The sequence below is a fragment of the Falco punctatus genome (genome assembly GCF_963210335.1).
Source record: "Falco punctatus genome assembly, chromosome: 1".
In the NCBI taxonomy this organism is placed as follows: domain Eukaryota; kingdom Metazoa; phylum Chordata; class Aves; order Falconiformes; family Falconidae; genus Falco; species Falco punctatus.
The window spans coordinates 77,612,552-77,635,557 of NC_137580.1; the positions used below are offsets into that span (position 1 = coordinate 77,612,552).

General features: G+C 43.9%; 1 protein-coding gene across 1 annotated transcript in view; it reads right to left on the reverse strand.

Moving 5' to 3' along the window:
• DCHS2 (dachsous cadherin-related 2) overlaps window positions 1-23,006 on the reverse strand; it is a 250,110-nt gene that overhangs the window by 80,507 nt on the left and 146,597 nt on the right. Inside the window, exon 20 of the mRNA XM_080384716.1 lies at window positions 1-23,006. This exon is cut by the window's right edge and continues 30,138 nt beyond it. The gene's annotated coding sequence lies outside the window, so the exon portion shown is untranslated.

Genomic DNA, 23,006 nt, shown 5'->3' on the forward strand with positions numbered 1-23,006 from the left:
CTTTGCAGGTCTCTTTTCAGGAAATCTCTATAGATGGTCACATTAGGATGGCTTTTTCTTTAGCTGAAATTACAAGAGAAAAAGCTCCTCAATTACCTGTGTTATCATCTTACAAATTAATAAATACCAAACGCAGCCCATTTTGCAGCAAGAATTTTAATCTGTGGTATGAGACATGCAGCCATTTCACCTGAATGGTCAAGTGTTAGCAGTTGCTTGGGACTGACCTTGCCGTTACAGAGCAAGGAGAGCAAGGTGAAGGGCTCCCAGGGGACAAAGTTGACTCCCAGCAGCCGAAGCGCCCTGCCTTTTCCAGCAGCCTGGGCCGAGCCTGACTTTACAAGAAATGGTCTTTTGGAGAAGCAGATGACAGCCAGACTCAAAACTTGTGGCATTTTGCTCACGGCTTGTCCTATGCAGCCTGTGGAAACTTCAAGTTTCCGTGTGCTCAGCAGTGCAGCGCTGGTCCCCAGCAGATGTTTGCAGCCCTCAAAGGATACGCAACAGCAAACCACGGCAAACGCTGCCCTGAAATGGCCATTTTCCCCCAGCCCATCCTTCGCCGCTCCCTCTCCTGCAGGGAGGAAGCCTCTGAGGGGAAAAGCACTGATCTATGAAAACCACTTGGGCAGGGCCCAAGACGTCTTATTCCCACTTGTATTAATGAAGTTGTCAGTGGTCCCTGTGCATCACAGCCTCCCGCGGCCAGCCGGGTTTTCTCTGGGTCTGGGGGAAAGCCCACAAGAGCTTTGTGCTTCCAGTGCCCCTCCAGAACAGCTCACCTGGGACCCCAGGAGACAGGTTTGTTCATCTGTGTTGGAGCACGATACCCATCCCTTTAATCTGGTACTAAGTACTTGTTTGTCACAGAGCAATCCACCTCTGATCAGACTTTTTACATGTGCAAAACACTGAATTCACAGAGCAGTAGCTAAAGGCAACGCTCTAATAACTACCATAACTGCCTTTTAACAGGGCTCAAGTCACCAGGGAACGTGGACTAATTTGCTGTAATTCATTTTATATGTTTAGTCTGAGCAACATAATTTCAGCCCAATAGACGTCTGAGAAATCCCTTGTCAGTGTTAATTGGGAGAGGGTTACAGCAGCACCCGAGGTGCCCCCAGCCAGGGGTTCAACGCTTTGCTGGCTCCCCCCAGGCAGGGCACAGCCCTGCTCTGGAGACCCCCAGGGCATCCCAGCCGGGTGGCTGCCTCTGCCCTTGCTGCTCTCAGAAAAGCAGCCTTCACTGCCTTTTTTTTTTTTTTTTTTTTTCTTTTTTACACAATCGGAATAATAAATATCTGAAAGTCAGGGGCAACTTCTAAGCAAATAAGCCAGGTCCATTTAGGTCTTTAAAACCCTACAGAGGGTCCGCCTGAGTCATTGCATGACCCTTATATGCCACTTCACGAGCCACACACCGATTTGCACGTGATTTGCCTGTGAGTGCTCAGGGTTTTTCCTCTCCCTCTGAACGCAGTTGACAGTGGCTTCCAATATTGTCGTTGCTGCTTCTGGGCAACCAGGAAGATCTGGACCCCAGGAGTGGGGAATTTCCTTCTGCAGAGACAGATGAGTTAAGACAGATACAAGATACCATATCCCCATCTAATTTATTGTGAAGTATGTACATTCCTGAACAAGGATATTAGATGGCAAAAGCAATGAGAGCTTAATAGCTCACAGATGATGTGCACACACATGCTTTGCATAACTCCAGCAGACAGCTCCAGCCCAGTCCCCAGCTTATGCCCCTCACTCTTTGCTTCCCTCAAATGTTGCTTCAAGTGTGTAAAAATGGTAAATCCTACAGCCATCCCCTCTTCCCTTGGCAACTTTGCCATGTGAAATTAAACCCATCTGAAGTATCAGCAAAGCTTTTCTTTTTAATTCTAAGGCTCAGGTGTCTGTTGACAGCAGATGCTCAAGTTAAAAGTCATCGATTGTCTTTATCAGTTAAATGAACTTGCTGCTGGGTAGGATAAAAAATAACCCATTATGATTTTTGTATCTATTACTTTGGCTACATCATATAAAGCCAGACCTTATTCTTTGTGCCTCAGACATATAAAATTATCAGCAATGACGCTATGAGTAAAGAAAGCCTGATCCCACAGTTTTATCTGCACCGGGTTTACAAAATCACGGCAGTTTTGAAATATTTATGTCTAAAGAAGCTACTTGAAGCCTAAATCTACATATATTTATACTGGTTTGACATGGGCTTACCTCCACTGAACTCGGCAATGCCCTTTCATTAATTCCAGCCTTGCTGGGAGAGATCAGCTCAGCCCATTAGGTCTGCAGGTACATATGTAAATCTGACAGGCAGCATATAAACATACCAAGGTGCTGGGGTTTTTTGGCCATCCCCAACAGCAGTCAGAAAATCTACAATCAATCGCTACCCTGTTCAGACATGTAACAGCAACAGCTGACTTGCTTACCGATGCCTGGCAATACTGAACAGAGCGCTATGGCTGCCTCATCAAGAGCGGGTCCCAGGGACACCCACCCAGCAGAGAAATCCACCTTCCCATCCTCCAGAATACCCAGCTGTTTCCCACAACTCCCAGAGACATTATCTTGGTGAGAAGGAGCATACACAAACCTACTCGCAATTCCCAGGAGACCAGCACTGCTAATACAGAAACAAACAACCCTCCCTCCTTCCCAACATGCTGGCTCTAATAAACACTTCAATTACAACTTTGTTTAACATGCACCTCTTATTTTAGGTCCAGAAAGGTATTAATATCTTTAAAAAAAAAATAAAATTCCAGCTAAGACCTCAAAGCTTAGTTCTATTGACACCGATCAGGCTGACAGAGGAAGGCATTAAAAAAAAAAAACCAACACACCCAACACTGAAAGCTGTGGTGGCAAGAAAATTGTAAAATATTTTCTCCAGACAACAGCACTTCAGTTTCAGACAACAAGCTGTGTCACAGAGGGTGCGGAAGTGGCACCCAGCTGATCCTGCCCTCTGTAGCAGAGCATGGCTCCCTGCCTTTGCCAGGAGGGAAGGTCCAGCTCCCCTCTGGCTCTGGCCCCGAGCAGTGAACGGCGTGAGGCAAGGTGCCACCTGCACAAGTGAGAACTTCCCTCGAGTGAGGATTGCAAGATTTGGGCCAAAGCTTCCATGGCCGTTTGCAAATTGCTGTGAGACTTTGTGCTGTAAGTGCATAGGAAATGAAAAAGCATTTGGAGGCTCTTACACACTGATGAACACTGAACAGACTACGCAAACCACGTTAAACCCTTCAGCAATGCCTACAAAAAGCCCAGCCCCTTATCCCGCTCCAGCAGCCCTTCACATCTTTGGCTTCAAGTCCTAGAAACCATCTCCCGTCCTGGCATCCCTTGCTGCCAACAGAACTCCAAGGGAAGATCTTCAGGGGGAATCCAAATTTCAGACACAGGTACGCAACTTTGTTCCCTCTCTTCTTTTTCTTCGTGCTCTTCCAGAGGGTACCTTGTGAAAGGACACCTGCAGTATTTTCAGAGTGGACATTTCAAACCTTGGGAAAATTGGACTTTATAGTCAGTGTTCAATAGTTAGAGGTGGAAAAGGTCTGTGCAGTAACATTTTGCAGTAGCCCTTTTTATCCTGCATCTGGATAGAATTACTTTTATGGGAAGAATCTACACGGTTCACATGCTTTCAGTATCTTTGTAAGCTTCATTCACAGTCTACAAACAAATACAAATCCCCCAGGGGGGCTCTGTACACTTTTCTGGCAAAAATCAGAGATCAATATTCCCATTTCCTGTGTCATTTCAACCGAAAGGATGTTCCGAAAGGGTGAGATTCACCACCCTTAGTGAGCATAAAATTAAGCTATTAAAAAGACAACTGCTGCTCTTTACTTTTTTAAAAAAGTAGACAATGCATGAAATATTTTCCAGTGCTATTTCTTTTGATTCAGTATTCAACCTGGACATGAGCTCTATTTGTCAATTCATACAGAAACCATAGGCTGAGTTTCACAGATCTGAATGCACAAGCCTAGAGAGGATGCTCCAGCAAGGAAGGGAGCAAGCGAACAGGGGCTTGCAGGCAGAGGTTTTCTGGGTCAAAGCTTAAAGCAGCTGTGGCTGGAAATATGACCAGGAAAAAAGGGTATCATCACCAACCTTGAAATGTAACAGTAAGAGTTTGACATCGTTGTGCAGTTCATTTTTCATAAAATTCCTCATTTTGCAAATATCTGGCAGGTTGAAGAGAAACTTTGGGATTCTAACTGTGGTTTCCACTCATTTATTAAGTGCCTTTGCTCAGGTAATGTTTAGAGCTGGATCATTTCTTACATCCTCAAGAATGGATGGAACTTGCTTGTTGCCAGTAATAATAAATGGATGTGTTTGGTAGCTCATAAAAATAGTCATGCCTGGAGAGGAATGGTGAAGCAGCCTGACAAATCTTCTGAACAGCAAAATGAACATCAGCTCAAGTACTAGGGAGGTGGCTGTTCTGGATGCTAAAAAATGCTGACTTTCTTTTTCATTTGACAGTGACATACAACCAAAATGTTTTCCTGATGCAGCAAAACAATCAAGGAAATTTTAGGCAGAATATTAGGGAAAATGTCCTAATGGTGGGGTCTATTAGTCTGTGGCCTATCCACCCCAGCGAAACGATAGAGGGAAGCCTAATTGCCTGAATCATTTAAAACTGGATTGGAGAAAACACTGGAAAATACACTGTGAACGAAGAACTACCTTTCACTGGCAGACCTCTGGTTTCTGTCATTCTTCAAAAAGCCATCACCAGTGCCATTCTGGGAGTGATGGATTGCTGGTGTTCGGGTGCCAAGGCTTCAAAACGCATCCGTCACAGAACTGTCACAGTCAGAGCAGTTGCATCTGAAAGCAGTCGGGAAGGCACACGGGCCATGTTCAGTACGTGTGGACTCATCCCACTGCCATTGCCGAGCTGCTGTGGAGCTGACAGCAGTCCCTGCAACTTGGCTAACAGGCAGCGTGTGGCACTTGCCAGCCTCAGCACGCACTGGTCACCTCCGGCTCACCCAGGTGGGCACCACGTATGTAGCATGACAGCACAAAGCTCGCTTCTTTTGAATTCCAGGATTTTTGGCTGAGCTTTGATTTGGTTTTAGGTTTTTAAAGTCTGTCTGGAGCTGAAGGACCTGTACAACGGTTCACCTACTGCATCAGATGGGGACACCTTTCCTGAATCAGTAATTAAACCCTAATGCTAGCTGAAGCTTCCAGGCTGGAGAACCCTCCATTGAAAATGCCCTGCTATGCCTGCCCTGAACTTGTTGCCAGAGGGAGGAAGTTTTCTAGCTAGTGAAGAGACAAGCTCCCCAGGAAAACCAGGAAAGAGCAAAGACCGTGAAGGTAATGTGCTTCCTGATGGAAAATGTAGAGTTGGGTGGAGATACTCAGCCTGGGAAGAAATCAAGCAGTCTGGACAAACCGTGGGTACTACCATGGCTGTCCTACACCAACCCGATAGAACAGGCAGTGGTTACTGCTGAGGAAAGCAATGGAGGAAGAGAAAAAACACATCAAGCAAGTCCAGAAACCCTACTGATCATTGAAAAGCAGCACGTTAAAAACTATGACACTCAGTCACATTATTGCTTTTACAGACAACTTCCATAGCTCATGCAAACCTGGTCCTGTCTGCTCCCCTGCAGAATAAAAACAGGGAATGAGAAAGACAGACACATTTTATTCTGAAGGTTTCAAGACTGGCAATCGGTTTGAGGACTCTGCTAGTTTCCAATCCTCTAGTTAGTTCTCTGCACCATCTCTGTGACCCATCACTGTCACCCTGAATAACGGCGCCTTCAGCCTGCAGAAAGTGCCTTGGGGTTTTCACTGGCAAAAATGAAGGAAGCACAAAAATATTTTCAATCAGTACTGGAACAAACTTCACATTGCACAGCTGCAGTGTAAGTGCCGTCCCCCAGAGACTCTCTAGAATTTGATTAAGGTATATGGAAACTTGACTCATATTTTATGAACATTCATTTTCGTGATACATTTTTAAAGCGACAGCATATATTTCCATCATGTGGAAGAAATGAAGGCTGTTATTTTGACAGAAATAATATGTTTCTAACATGCAGCAGTTTTTGACGGCAGCTGAAGAAGCAGCACAGGAGCTGTGGCATTAGCTGCTGCGGGGGACTCTCTGGTGGGAGAATGAACCATGAACCATGGTAGAAATCACAGTTATTTTTATTTTTCATTTTAAAAAAGAAGAGTAATTGGGAAGAGCAGAGAAGCTTTAAAGAGGGAGGACGTGTTTTCCCAAGGTGCCATGGGATGTGGTCCCCAGGCTGGTGGGAGCAGAGTTGAGTGTTTGGCGGCAGCAGGCAGGGGAGGGAGGCAGGGGTGCATCCCACACCCCCTGGCGAAAGCCCAGCCGAAAAATCTGTGATGCACTCTGGGACAGAAAACAGCATCCAAGAGGGATGTGGTTCCACCTGTCTGCCCACAAAAAAGCCTTTGGGCTGACATTTTATCAGCATGGGGGGAAACACACTAATACATGGGCAAAGACGTAAAAGCACATAATGAATAGCAACGCTGGGTAATGCTCAGCAGAGCACACCCTCCTTCGGGCCATACCACGGGCTGCGAGAACTGTCAGCATGTGCTGCACCTGAAAGTGGGGAGCACGAAAAACCATCTTCCTGTAGACCCTAACACTTCTGCAGGCTGTAACGATGCAACTTGCAGGATGCTCTGGCAACAAGAACGGGCTCTGCCCTGCTTTGTACCTGAGCCTCCAGGGAAGGCAGGGGAGCTGCTGGAGATTTACACCGCTGGTGACAGCAGAATAAACCCCGCTGTTTGTAGAAAGATGGCTGTACTGTGGAAGACATACTTTGCTAAAACATCATTATCGCAGTAGGAACTCTCTCCATCTGTTTTTATGTAAATAATTTCAAAGTGTATGATTTATGTAATGGATTTTGTTTGAATTAGTTTTCACCAGTGAGATGAGGATAAAGATTTTCTTTTATATTACACAGCTGGTTTTACTTCTTCTTAGCATCCGATACTTTTATTATTTCTATAGAAATTCCTTTACTGCAGGAGATTTATTACTCATAGTAATCTTGTGTGGTGTGAATTTCTTATAGCTCATTCATTTGGTCTTTCATGTGACTACTTTAGACTGGAGATAGAATGAAAATGAGGAGATCTAAATCTGGTAAATATTATGGAGTGGTTCGTCAGTGGTCATGCCTGCTGTCTCTTTCACTGTATCCAACATTTTATGCACATCACTCAAAGAATTAACGAACTAGTTAATTCAAACAGAGCAGCAGAACTGAATTATTTCATGTATCAAAATCCCTCAGAGATGGTGAAAAATATGAGAGACAAAGACTGTTTTTATTACAGAGCCAGACAAGGACCCCTAAACCCACAGGTGCTAATGGAAATAATACATAACAATAAGACTTGCAGGAGTAGTTTTGGGAAATGCATTGATGCTGAACACAAAGCTACATGGGACTAGCTGAGAAGTTGTTCGAGTACAGCAAAATTCTGTTAGGTGATATAACCAAGAGCAAATTTGGCTTGATTTCCTAGGGCGTTTGGGCCCAAAGAAGAGAAGACAGAAGGAAGTGAATTATGTACGTTCAGATCATTTTCTTTTGGCAATTTCAGAATGAAAGCTTTTGTTGATGCTTTTGTTTTGAAACAACACTACTTTTAGAAATGTTATTTGATTTAAAGAATAAAAGTAGAAATTATCAGAAGAGCAAATAAAACGTTTTTGCGCCAGTATGTGATGTTTCTTGCAGCTCAAAACAACATGCATATGGACTGTGACATCTGATCATTTCCTTGGCTGAGCAGCTCTTTGTACATCCCTATGCAGAGGATCAAAGTTTAGTGACAGAAGTCATACGGTTGCATATACTGATGCTTCTCTGTATTACATTCAATCACTGCCCCTCCATTTAGAGGGACAGCCCCACAAGATATAAGACTTAAGAGTCTATTTGGTATGTATCAAAACAATAGAATTTATAAATGAAGTGTGTGAGAGGCAAGGCTGGAGATGTTAAGTAAGCATTACAGAGCTACAGCAGCAGGGAAGCACCATTTAAAACACGCTTCAGAGATTAAGGAGTTTAGGAAATCTCTAGGTATCACCTGCATGGATATCTCTACAAATAAGCAAGAGCAGTGAGACAGGCAGCTGGAGAGAGGTAGTCACGACATAAGAATCTCTTTTTGTTTCAGTCCCAGCCCTGGCTGCGCAGGGGATGGATTAAGCAGCAGGACAGAGAGCAGCTGAGGATGACAAACTAATGCTCTCTGGCCGAAAGACAGAGCCCACCGAGCCCCTCTGCTGCCCACAGTGACCATGTCACACGTAACGGCAACAAGGGAGGAAACCTCAACTCACTCCAACCTCGGAAGCCTCTGGAGTTATTGCTGTGTATGACCTTACTGCAGGCCAAGGTAAAAACCTGTCTCCAAAAGCTCTGACCCTACAGTGGTCTGGGGAACAAGATCTGGCAGCTCGATCCGATCCCACCCCTATGCACAGGGCACAGGTTCTCTGAGCAGGGTAAGGTGCGCAGCTCCATTTCCACTTTGGGCTACCGCAGGACCAGCATCACATCTTACATAAATCCTCCCTCTGTGTGTGATACGGAGGGGATGCAAAGTACGGAGCTGACAAGGCATCCCCAAAGCCAAGGACTGAAATAGTCTGGAATAAAACTAGTTTTTCCCTCATTTCAGTCTTTGTTTTTAAGTGAATGGATTAAAACTATTAAGCTGGTCAAGACAGAGTAAAAAAGGTATAGAACAGAGTAAAATACAACCAATGGCAGAGAGAAAGAAGAGATGCAGAAGTTGTTCCTGTGCAGTGTCTGTTACCTTTGTCTGCTAAAAAGCCTTGTCAGCTATACTGGATTACTGTATAGACATTTACTGTATAGACATACTGGATGTGCCTTTAGTTTTCAATGCTTTTTACTTTTTTTTTTTTTTTTTTTTAAAGTAGATAATTACTGATATATTTTATCCCGATTAAAACACTAGGATTGCTCATTTTTTTAGTGAGAAATGGAGTTAAGCTTGCAGTTTCTTTTTGTTTCCTGTACTTAAAGCCTCTAAAAACTGAGTACTTTGACTTTAAAGCAGCCACTGGAGACCAGTGGATCAATGCATAGGTGGATTTACCTAAGGACTTACTGCATGCTTGCAAAAGTTATGTTGGACATAAAACAAAGGAAGTAAGATGACTTTTTAAACTTACGGTATACATTTCATTATTGTACAACTCCCCTGCTTATGGGGAACGTTTTTAACCTCAACTTCTATCAGCTGTTATAGAGTAAAGGTAGAAGAAAAAATACACAGGACTTTCTGAGGTCTCCTTTGAGTTAGGATAATAAATCAGAGCCTGTCCATTAATTTCATTCCTTGTCTGTCCTCAGCATTGCCACAAGAACATTGTGTTTCCCTCAGACTGCTGTTTTGTCCATCACATTTATCACAGTCTTTATAGGTCTGCTTCTATTCTACAGATGGGTCATTAAGCTTTAACCGCACGTATTTGATAGCTGGTACCCAAAATTCAGCCCATCCTCACAAAGGGATTTCATCCTCTAAATCATGTGGTGTAAAGAGCTCCAGAGGGCAGCGGAAGCAAGGTGATCCTCCAAACAAGATGATCCTCCAAACAAGATGATAACTTTCAGTAATAACCTTTGCAAACCTACGAGCGAGGCAGCGTGGGCTGGAGCACCATCTGCTGGCATCCTCTCCGCTGCCTGCTTGCATCGGGGTGCTGCACATTTTGGTTGCTCCCACACATCCCTGGGCACCACAGCTTATTGCCCCCAGGACACACGGTGGCCAGGGATCCTGGCTCCCACTTCCCTGCGGGGTGTGGGACCCAGCAGCATCACCTGGGGGGATGCAGGAAGGGAAAGGACTGTGGGCATCATCCTCCACCAAAGCGTGGCAGGAGCTCAGGGGGCTGCAAGAGCAGGGGGTCCAGCCTTCCTGGCCATGCTCTGCAGCCATGCACCTGGCCATGCACCACTGGGGCTGCCCGGGGAGCACAGCCAGCAGCGCCACAGGGCTGTGCATCCGCCACATCCCCACTTCCCCACAACCTGAGCACAGGGGAATCTCGCAGCCGCTGCTGGAGCTTGCCTCTACTGGAGGCACGAGCATCTCAGCAAAAACTCCACATTTTTTGCTTTCTGGGTACCGCTGACCTTGCCTGAGGCCTTCCCTGAGCAGAGGGGAAAAGATTTTTGCAAGGTTGATTGGCTGCCAGGAGAAGTAAATATGTTTGTTTTTTCTCAGCACGTTTCCGTAAGTGTTCTCCCTGTAGAGCATCCTTTCACTGTCTGTCTTTTTAAGTGTCAGAGGACACTCACATATGTTCCCTTTCCTCACATTAGCTGCTGCAAACTCAGTTGGTGTATGGATTTTTTGCTACAGGCATTCCACAGAGGACAGAAGGGCCCAGGCAGCTGTGGAGAAATCCTGGCTCGCATGGAGGTCTCCACAACTTGGAGCATCTGCAGGTGCCAAAAGCAACTTTTTGCATGACCACATTTAATAGTCACTGGATAAAATACACAAACACTAGAGAGAGTGCAGAGGGGAGATCAGCAAGAATGAGCTCAAAAATGTGACCTCTGAGGAAAGGCCAAACAAACTGAGGCTGCTCAGGACACCCTTGAGATGCAAAGATCGAGAAAGGGGAAAGTAACTATCCGGTCATGCTGCAAGAAGAAGCAATATGTTGTTCTCTGTGTCCCTGGGAATAGGACAAGGTGTAGAGGGCTCAGCTTACCCTGAAAAAGGTTCATGTTGGACATTTTGGAGACCTCTCAATAGGACAGAAACCACAGCACTGCATCGAGTTGAATGGGGGGTCTCTATGGCCAGGACCAAGTAAGGCTTTTCTCAAGGATGAGGGAGATATAACTGACCTTGTTCCAGTGTGCAGGGGTGGATCTTCGAATCCTGTTCCAGCTGTGCAAATCTTTGGCTCCTGGGAGCACACTCATGTGTCCCTGACATGTTCCAGGGGGAAACACATCTGTCCGCTCAGAGGCACAACTCGGTGTCTGAAGAACAGGAGAAAAGCTATTGATGAAGCTATGGAGCAGATGAAAGTGGATGTCCAGAATTACAAGTTTACATTTAAGGCAGAAATTAGGCCCAAATTCTACTGTAGCCTCTTAAACCTTTCTTCCCCTGCTTTGGAGCTGAAGTTTAGTCCTCCTTATCACAGTCTCATGCATAATGTTAATGAAGATCACGCCAATGTCTAAGCATGCTCAGTGTCTGCGAACATTTTAGGGCCCAGTTGTATTATCATTTGTTATTCCTGTACACATTCTCAACCTTATAAGCTAAATCCGGTTAAAAAAAACCCACAGGGGCCATTTTAGACTGCAACAGACAGACAGAAAATTTGCCGTGTTAGGGTAGACAACGAGGACTCTTTGTCTGTGTAAAATTGATAATTCCCATGGTCAACGACTAGATGTGGGAGGAAAGGGAAAGCAAGGAAATTTTTTTAGGAAAGACAGCAGACTGAATGCAAGACCAAGTTTCAAATGTTTCCAAATCTCTGTCACTGGCATCAGTGCACTTAATAGAAATCATACTAATATGCAAATGTTTTCAATTCAGCTATTAACTTTTCATATTTTATTTGTTTATTTAGTCATGGTATTAACAGTAAAAATATCTTTTCAGCACAGTGCCTTTGGGGATATTAAAGAAAGTTCCTTTATTATTTCAGGCAGCTCCTGAGAATAGCATACGTGTTTTATATAGATGCGGCAGATCAGTAAAAGCATTCCCTTATAAGACATACAAATCCAGCATTTCGCATTTTGCACTCCTGCAAAGGGATAACAGAAAAAAATTAGGAAAGACACAGAGCAGCAAGCTAGGAAAAATCCTACAGTAAAGCAACACAAAGGCCCAAATACTCAAGCCTCTTTTAAATCAGGTCTTTATAACTTGTGTTCTAGATTGCAGTATGGAACTCACACCAGCTTACACTCTCACCTGTTTGGGTACAAGTCTGGAAGGAAACCGAATACTTCAGGTCTGGCCTTCAGCCTGCATGCAGACCCCCATGTATGCCCCAAATGGCTCAAATGTGTCTCTGGCCAAGGGTTAAATTTTAATCTGCATTTGGTGGTAAATGAAAAAACTTAGCAAGAAAAGAAACACTGCTGTAACCACGAGGTTTTCTTAAATGTCATCTATTCCAAACCATCCTGAATGCTGTAGAGGTTGATAAAACCAGCTGGTGAGGTAGATTAATACCTTGCAGGGGGCTGATCTGCTCATACACTTCAGACAATTCATTACACAACGCTACTGATATATGTAAGAAAAAGAAATGGTAGGAAGTTTCTCTAAAGTCTATTACGTACATCTGTGTGAAGATGTATACAAGCAAATCGTGGATGAACTCAGTGATCAAGATGGCAGCATTAGAAAGCTTCTTTGTTACGACCGTACACACCTTGGGGATATTTTTTTCTGAATTTAATTTCAGTACTATGAAAGACCACCAAGTTTTGCAAAAAAAGTCACTCTGTATCTTACCATTATCTGTATCCAGCCAATATGTAGAGTATGCAGCTGACCCCTGAGTGGAGAGAAGCACCAAGTGTAAAATTTGTTACAGAAGCTTATGCCTTGAGATAGTATTAGTCTCCTGTTTGTCTGGACAGCATCAATACTGCAACGAAAACAAACCAAAGTCTTAAGAGGCCACAAATGCCACATTCTCTCTGCTGTGTTGAAGAAACTTTCAATTACAAAATGAGTGAAGCTAGTTAAACTCCATAAAACTGTTGATTGTGTTGGTCTAACACAATTACCGTCGTTGCAGAAACATACCTTTCTGCTAGCTCTTTTCCCTTTCTCTTAGGCACATTGCTCCAAAAACATGGAAGAACGGAATTTTGAAACTCCACAAAATGCAATTTGCATCACTGGATTTACGATGCCGTTGCTAATGGCCAAGATCAATAAACTGTTTAAGTGTGTCAGGATGCTTTGCTGGCTGCACATAGGTATGAAATGAACCCGGTTTCTGGTGTAGCCTTGTAACCCGAAGAAACAGTGTACTGGAAGAAATCCATATCCACTCACTGGAAAAGTGGGGAGTTTATCTCTGAAAGCACGCTTACACATTTGCTAGCTGTTGAATGAGATCAGTACATAAAATGGATCACATTCATTTTTGGTGCAGTTATGTCATCCTCAAACATGGGTTGAGCTCTACATGTCTTAAATTCCATATCTTACGCTTGATTCTGTAATTTTTCTGCATGATTTTGTAACAGCGGTGTCCATCAGTGAACTCAGCTTCAAGTATGCTAAAACTGTGAGTCTTAAATTCATAATTCATTAAAATAAAACACTGCAGGAATGTGAAATAAACATGTATAAATAAAAATATTCCCTAACAGGAGCTGCATGGATTTTAAGGGAGTTACACCAAGGATGCTTCTGGCCAATTATTTGATACTAACAATCACTAGATGCTAAGGGGAGTACCTCATGAAGTACTTCTACACGAGTTCTCACGGAAATGTCTGTTATATTGTATTTCTGTGCTGCACAGCTGAGCAAAGAGGGATGCCATGTAGTGTACTGTATCACATATTAGCAAGGCAAGACACTGGCTGTATTAGGCATGGGGAAGGCAAAGCGGATATTATTTCTGAGTTAGCTAAATACGTTTTGATGTTTCTCAAATAAGATAGCAGGACAAATCCTGAGAAAGCCAGGCACCAGATATAAAGTTATGCTTAGAATTTAATCCAACAATAATGGATAAATTTCTATAGGAATAACAGACAAGGCTCCTACAGGCTACATCTATGGCAGTAAATTAAGCAGTGCCAGGAAACGTATTGTTGTAGCAGTCCCTACCTGTTGTCCCAAACAGCCATGGGCATGCTGGAGAGAGATTGCCGTCTCCACGCTGCCTTTGGTGGGCCCACAAACCAGCATGCATCTTCCAACAGATGTGTACTTTTTGCTTTAGCCACTCCCATGGTGACTCTCTCCGTCACTGCAGCAAACAGTTTGATGAAAAAGAGCCAGAGGTCTGGAGAAGAGGATTTTCTCAGGGGTTCCTCCCATGTTCACTGCAGTCTCATCTCACGGATGCACTTGGAAAAGTGAAATTCTCTGATACTGAGGGCAGAGAGCTGGCTTTCATCAGCGCATCCAGCACCCCTGCCCGCTCACCCCACTGCGCTTGGCAGCTTCCTTCAACTGTTTTTGCAGGTGTTGAGGAGTGAGAGCTGCAGTTTCAATGCAATAGGCCCACTACCCACTGAGGCTGTGTCCACCCCTCCAGGAAGCACCTGGCAGCCCTGTCTGAGGAGCCGAGAGGGGACAGAAAGGCTGCAGCCACTCCTGTGGTGAGCACGTAGTGCCTATGGCTGTTGCCCCCCTTTTCTGGGATGAGTTGACAGGCTGTATGACGCCCCAGGACTGCATTCCCCTCACGAGATCCCAGGCAGGGGGTCGTGCTGGTGCCACCACCTGCTAGGGATTCGGAGAGCATCAGAGGGAGGCATAGATGCTGAGCACGTGGCCACCATCAGTGCGAGGCCAAGGACGGCAGCCCCAGGATGAAACCATCTCCGATTGCTACCTCCGATTCCCTGCTTGCTTGCACACACACCGAATCACAAGTCACTCCGAGAAGTCAAAAGACAGCACAATAAACAGAGCCAAGAATCAGACCAAATAGGCTTGAGATCTCCAAAAGCCTTAGTCATATGAGTAGCTCACAAAAGAGTTTCTTCCAACGCCACCCTTGTACCACCAATGTCTGCTTGTCGAAATCAGCATTTTTTGGTTTGCTGCACCTTATGCAATGGCTGTGAGTGGCTTCCCCCCCAAAAAAAAACCCCACCAAAACCCAATAAGCAGAAATTGAAGGCATCTCAAGCACTTGCTGAAGTCCAAACAACCATTTAAATTACACGGGGAGGGCTTAGCTACCTCCGCACCCCCAGCTGAGTTGCTCTGCTCAGTCCTGGCATCTTCCCAAGCACAGAAACACCAAACGCAGCTGAAAGGCCCCACCAGACTGAACAACCCAAACCACTACCCAGTTCCTTTCCATACAGATTTGTCTTGCTGGTCTCCACTGGTTTCTTTTCAGGTTTAATCACAACTGTAAATATTATCTGTTTTTCTAGCTAAGCACTTAACTAATAGACTGGATGTTCTTAATGACGTGGGTGTGGGTCGTTTGCTCCAGACACACTCTGTCAGACAGACGTGTGGTTTTTCAGTAAAGCCCACTGGGTTACTGGGTTTTGACAGCCATGGGGCAAGTCAGCGTGCTAGGCAAAACATCAAAATCCCAAAGCCCAGCTGCTACATTCACAGTTAGCAACATCCAGAAGAGGAAGCCAAGCTCAACTCTTCCTACACCAACCCTGGGAATTACAAAATTATTGACCCCAGCCTGGATGCACCTGGCTGCACGCAACCCCCCTTCGCCCCCTTGTCACAGGGGAGTAGCTGGATCTCCTCAGGCTTTGGTGGAGGCTGCCTGCAGGAGTGGCCCATGGGCAGTGCCAGAGGGACCTCCAGTCAGAAGCCATCTGGGCCTGTCCTCAGGGCACACTCAGCCTGAGCATCACTGCTGTGCGGTCAACCTTTGCCAAACCTCAGTGCCCTGTCCCCAGCGTGCCAGTGAGTAAAGCAAGACCAGTCACATCATGTAGCACCCAGTAAAACCACATGGGAATAAAGTGTCAGGGTTTTCTTCACCTTTAAAAGTAACTCAAAGTGAAGTCTCCTCAGTGTCCTTTTTTCGGTCAGACTTTTTCCTAAAATCAGACTGGGTTTTTTTCCTAGGAATTATATATTTAGACATATATATGTACATACACACACACATACATATATATTTCATATTTGATAGACACGTTGACAGCTATAAATACTTGCATTTAATTAAGGTGGTACTCCCAGTCTCCTGGCTCTTCACATCTGCACCTGCTTCACACCGATTGCGTTCTGGGTATATTCATCACAAACCACAGTTGGGATTCTGGATGTCATGGTGCTTGTTTTCACATTTCTCCGCTCTCACTGAAAGTGCCTACACATTTAAGGTCACAGGACCTTTTGCATTGGGAACACAGTTAAATCCTGGGGTTTTTTTTCAAGGCTCGTGTTTCTGTGTCATCTGAAATTCGTAACTGGCTTTGTATCGAAAATATCATTTGAACGTGCAGTTTATTTCTACTGAATACCAGTTTGCCACAGTCGAAGGCCCTTGAAACCCCATTAAATCATGGCTTACCTGCAGTTCTGTTTTTCTACAGAGAAAAGAAGTACATATGGCAAAGTACCCACTGCAGCTGGGAGCTACGTGAGGCTTGCCGTAGTATTTTAGCAGCGAAACTTGGGGCCACCCCATCATCATGTAAATCCACCATCCTTTGTTGGTGTTGTTTGGTAGGAAGCTGTACCATTAGTGTCTCCCCAAGTCCAACAAAACAGCTCATCAGCGGGGAACCCACCAGCCCCGCTTCGCAAGTGAAAGGCTTATCACAAAGTCTTTCAATATCAGCAGGCTATTTAAAAATGGAATTTGTGGCACTCTGCAAGAGACTTCTGCAATTTCAATTAGGCTTTCTTTGGAACGGGCTATCTGAGAAAAGAACAGTTTTGGAAAATAAGGGCTTTATCTACTTATTAGCAAGTCAATAAAAGCCATGAAGACTCCAAACTTCTGCTCTGGCTTTGTGTGCTAACAGGCCAAACAACCTAGCTTCATTTGAAACTGGTTTCAGATTACTTGCAGATGGCTGGATGGAGATGAAAGACTGCATAAAGGTGTTCCTTATTCTATTCTCCACTCCCTAGACTATTGGGCTATGTGCTGACACTTGGATGCTTGTTTTACAATATCATTTGACATGTGGGATTTATGTGTCAAAATTTCATTTAAAGCCAAGAAAACGTCAACTAGCAAGTACAGAGAAGCAGCAAAAGACTGTGCTTTTCAAGACAGAAGTCAGCGAGTCGGACATTGCCAAGTCTTAACCCTGTACCAAGCACACACAGACAAAAATCTGACCCAACTGCCAGCCAACTAAGATTCCTTTGGTGTGTTCTGCTGAGATTCCGTTACTGCCTTTATCATTAAGAAAATAATGTAATAAAATGAGACCTTTTCCCTGAATGCATTAATAAAGATAACTTGTTGGTCAAGCTCCAAAACCACTGGAGCCACATTTAATTTACTGCTTTTATGGATTTAGGATTTGGTTTGCTGCTATGTTCAGTCCACTGCAACAATATAATGGGAAATTGTAATGGCATGTTTAAAAGAAAGGGTTTATAATCTATCACTGAAGCTTTAAAATGTCTTGTGCAGACATCCACAATTAAATGCTACCAAAAATGGGCATTTCACATGGTTTCACCACAGCTCACCAAAGGGGGAAGGGGGGAAGATCCAAATAATCATCAATATAGCTCTGTGTGCTAGTCACCTTCAAACAGTTTGGGGAAGAGAGCTGCTAAAACAGCTTTCAAGGGCTTGTGACCCCATTCTGCTGCTCCTCTTATTAAGAGTGTCCATGCATTACTTCATAAAATATCAGATGGCATACTGCTTTATTTCCAATCAATAGAAATAATGAGTTAACATAGAATCATTTAGATTGGAAAAGACCTTGAAGGTCGTCAAGTCCAACCATGTGAAGGTTATCTGAAGGTCTTTCTGATATCTTATGACTAATTGTTGAGAAAGGCACTGGTCTTTGGTCTGTGCCTAGTTCAGTCAGTGGAGACTTTGCCATCACCAACACATAAAGCACTGAGAAAACCAGAGCACCTGCGGGGCACAGGACCATGGGTCTGTCACACCGTAACAGCGATACAGGTGGTACGAAAGACCTGTATCCCACCAATCTCTGAAAGAGCTCTCCTTTTTAAGGGCCTGACCACAGCCTCCTGCCTTGAGCAGAAACTGCTCCAATAGCTGCATCCACTTGGGCTTGGTGTTGCCTTGCAATGCAAGAAAAATGGGGAATGGAGTATCGGCTTGCTTAAATGTTTAAAATATCCTTTACCTGCAAAGGAGATCGTTCTTCAGTGAGGTTTTCAGGTGAAATGCCAGCCTGAAGGACTAGACAGAAATTGGCACAGCTTTGGCTGACACGCAACAGACGGGCTCAAGCTATCCTCCAACATCCACATGCGTTTCTTCCCTCCTCCTCCTCCTCCCAGGGCAGCAGGACCTTCTCTTCTGCTCAGGCTTTAGGAGATGACAGCAGGAGCTCGCTCTCCGCACCACTGAGCAGTCTCGCATGACACCATGACATGATCCAGCCTCTGGTGAAAACAAATAGAAGCTCCTGACAGACAGCGAACACTAAACCCACCCAGTTCCTTGGGATTTATTTTAAGATTGTGGGTTTTGGTAAAGAATGTCTGACAAATCCTTTCAAATTGTCCTAGGAAATGTGCCCGTCTCTTCACTTTCAGGCAAAGGAGGAAGGAATTTGCAATTTTAATTTTACCATCAGGATTGATAAAATGCTTTGTAGGTTATGTTGGGAAAAAGCATTCTCCAACCTAGGTGACAAAAAAAGCCTTATTTAGAAAACACAGCTTGTACAGAGACTTACTCTAGCTGCAGAATTAAACAAACACTTTATTCATGCTCACAAGTTTCTATTTGTGCAATTTTTGCCAGAAGACCGAATTGGTCTGTGATATGTAATTTACTGCTCAGTGATTTTAAAGATGAATATTTGGATTCTCATTGATATTTGATTTTTATTGCTCATTTTGTTATCCAGGAGGTTTCCACATGCAGCTTTATATAAACTCGGTCTGGTTTCTTGTTCTGTTCTCAGGATACAGCGTATCTTGCTTTACTAAGAGTTTGGAAACAAATGCTCTGGTGGGTTTTTTTTTTGTTTGTTTTGCTTTTCTTCCTCTCTACAGCTCATGCTTATACTTTCTATTAATTCCTTGCTGAAGGTAAAGTCTTTATTATTGGGATTTCTATCTGGTTTTGGAACTCCTCATCCTTGCAGACCCGGTAAGCCAGGCTCCCCGCAGCAGAGGCAGCAGGGCATGGCGTGTGCTGCCCACATCCACGCTTCTGCATGTCCTAAAACCTACCTGAAGCCTGCAGGCTTGTGTGTCCAGCATTGGCCCACTATGACCAGTGAGAAATGGGTGAGACCCTGAACAGCCCGATGGCACCAGGGCCCTTTCCGCCAGCTCAGCTTGATCACTGTATGGATGCTGTGAAGTCCACTCTGACCAAAGCTGCTTTTAAGAAGCTCCAAGAGGTGAAAGCCCACGTAAAGTCCTGAAACCTGAAGTAGAGCTCAGATCAACAGAAGGTTAAATCCAAACCACTAATCCTGACAGCTCATGCACAGCAGGCAGCTGACCCACCTGGGAGCACTGGGACCTGGATGCTCCATTGATAAGGGCTGAGCATGGTCCCCCTGCCCACACCAGGAGCTGCCCCAAGCCTTGGCATCTCCACAAGCTTAAGCCGTGTCAAAGCCCACTGAGGAGACCCCCTTAGAGGGTCACTCCAGCAGATGCCCAAGGGCAAGCCAAATTGGTGCTGTCAGAATAGGACTCCTCACAAAACACAGCAGCAACGCTCTTGAAAAGTGGACAGAGGGAGGCGATACCCCTTTGCACGCCAGCCAGGCACTGTGACACTGCAAGCAGCAAGCAAATCCACTTCATTTCCCCCTCCCCACGGAGGGCTTGCAGCTCACCAGGTCCCCCTGATTGTGTTTCACCTGGGCGCCTAATCAAACAAACCGTTCATGAAATAAGAGCTGACTGAGCAATATTTCAAACCCTGCAACTCTCCGTACAATAGAAGTTGTTTTAAAATTACTTGCCAAATTAGCTGAAGCGAGCCAGAAGCACTAACTCCTGGCCAAAGCCCTCAATGCAAGTTTGAAAGTTGAAATAAAACTTTTAGGGCACTTGAAAAAACAGGAGATGAAGGAAATGGCATTCACATTTATTACAGAAATGTAATTCATAATCCCAGTGGTGGGAATGCTAATGCCTTCTGACTGATTACAGTGATTTCTTTGTGAAAGCAGAAAGATCTCTGGATCTGAGGACGCTACAAAGAGCAAATGAAACGTCCTGTAATCATGGCTATAACTCAGGAAAGCAGTTAGGTAGGTGCCCTACCTCAAGTACCTGCTTAAGTGCTTTGCTGAATAGGGTTGTGCTTAAGTCAATGGTTTAGGGTTTTTTTTTTTCCTTGTAATAACCTTTGTCTTGCCTTGTTCTTAGTGAATGCATTCTGTTTCTGCTTCACTTGATTTTTAAGAAAAATAGCTTTCCAAAAACAGCTAAAAACATTTTTAGAGATTTACTGCTATGTTTCTTATCGGCCATTAATACAGCATACAAGAACTAAGAACTGTCTCTAAAAATTAACACTGACTTCAGTATATCTGCCATCCCACACAAAAAGCACGTGTCTTCCAACACAACACCTCTAAACACCTCTCTTGGCACTACATATTTTCACCCAATAGTGACCTTTAGTGAATTTTTCTCTCTCCTCTTCCTGCACATCGGCTTGTAGCATGGCAAGGCTGTGGCAGGCAGAAGGACCTGTCCCGTTCCGTGGGTATTCACCATGGCATATAAACCACCTCTTATTTGTTGCTCTGTTTATAGAAAAATGAGGTGTGTTTACTATCACAATAGCGCTGAAGGCCAAAAAGACATCCAGAAAAGTCTGAGTTGCAATGCAATTGTGTTGCATCCCCCACTGACCTTTCTCATGAGTACCTGGTGCAGCACAAATGGTTATTTTGCCATATCTTTTGCCATTAAAAAAGTGCCATCATCCAGCAAAGCACTTCAGTGCTCCCCCAACTTTAAGCGTATGAATAGTCCCATCAATGTCTATGACAAATAATATGGTTCCTCTCACTGCTTCTGCAGTGGATAGGGGACAAGAGAGATCAGATTTTATCAGATCCATGTGTATTTGGAATAACAGGTAAAATAGGATATTCTCCACACATTGTGCAGTTTTCTATCATTGATTAAACTCGTGAATCCTCAGAAGCAGATAACTGGCCACCAAGCATATTCCCCTCTGAGAACTAGATGCTCGCTAGGCCTGAGGTTTTAAACCTACACCATCCTTCAGTCAGTCTTGTACAAAAAACCCAGCAATTTTTAAGTTTATGGAAAATGCCTGAGTGGATTTTCCGTGAAGTTTCACATACGAGAAGTGTATGTCACTCCTCTTATGGAGGGAAGGACTTCTAAGCACCTGCAACTAAAGTCTTCAAAAGAAAGCACCACGCAGAAGTATCAGCAGAGTGGTTTAAGTGTCATTTTCCTGGGCATCAGCAGTAAAGCAAACTGTGACCAGTCAGATAACCAAAAGGTCTGCACGTATGTATCATGCATGGTTCCTGTAAATTTCTCCTATGAATAAGCACACTTTCAGATGAAGAACTGGTAATTTATCTCGATTAGCTGCTCCACTCTTGTTGCTTCAGCTACACCCCATCCTGGGTATCACAACAGGGCGTGATTGCCTGCATCCGACAGCTCCCCTACAAGTAATAATAATAATAACAACAACAACAACAATAACAATAACAACAATAACAATGCCAAACAAACCAGAAAAGGGGGGGTGGGAAGAGAGAAAGGAAAATAATTGCTAAAACATGGCCTGTACTCAGAAATTACCTTTTTTTCCCCCAAGTAATATACATTGGAATCTCAAGTGAATGGAGTGTATAATTCTTTGTGAAATGGACACAGACTTAATGCAGAAACAAATACTCAGAAACAAACTGGCTCAAGCACACATATGCATATATGCCTGTGTTTTACTCAGACACACACAGAAACTATGATTCCTTTTATCCAGTTAATTGTATGTCTTCCCCTAACGTCTTACTTTCTGTACTTTCAAAACCTTATTTTTTAATTAAAAACACTTAGATTTTTTTTTTATTATTTTTTCTTCTTTTAATGACAAAGCCACAGCAGACTTGTGGTAGGCTTCTGGAGCGCGATTACCCAATTCCACAGCACCAGTCCCTTTTCTTTTTGGATGGTAGTCACAGACTCCAGATGCCAATGTATTGAGGCTAATTTTTTCCATCAGCAACATCTAGCTATTTGGCAGGCTGCTCTAGCATTTTTGCTGGCTGCCTCAGAGCAGTTAAATGGCAGTGCTCTCCATATATTGCCTGGGAAACTGATTTACCTGGGTGGTATTTTAATCAATGTTTTGCCCTACCCATACATTTTATGCAATGGCTTCCTACTAATATACATGCCTGTGAATTATCTTCTCATTAGATCTCCACAAAAATATATTTTCATTTCCAGTCAGAGTCCTGTGCTTAAATGTTCTTTTGTGATTCACAGGCTCCTGTGGTCACAAATCCAGGGTACAAGGATTCCTGCACCCCTGTGTTGCGGGGCAGTGGAAGCCATGCAATTAATTCTCCTCAATTCACCAGCCAACCTGAGAGAGACAGAAGGGAAATGGTTTCAGACTGATCCCAATTTCAACTTGCAAGTTTGTTACATCAGCAGAATACTTCCCTTCTCAGTGATATTTCCAGTTGACTAAAACTTTCTATACAATTCAAAACTATTAGAACAAACTAATTTCCAGGTAAAAAACTACTCGACCCCTATTTTTTTCCTAACTTGATTAACAAATGTTGAAAAAAGGGTGGTGGTGTTTGTTTTTCCTTTCTTTTTCTGACCAGAAGTCTTCAGGGAGTTTTATATGAATCTACAAGTAAATTTACTTGCCTCGAATCTTCATTTTTTAATACATAACATGACATTAATGTCATATTGTACTATAAAGCTGATATAAAAGATTGGTGCTAACTTCACATACATATATGTAAAAGCACATACATATATATACACACATACGTGCGTGCATACTA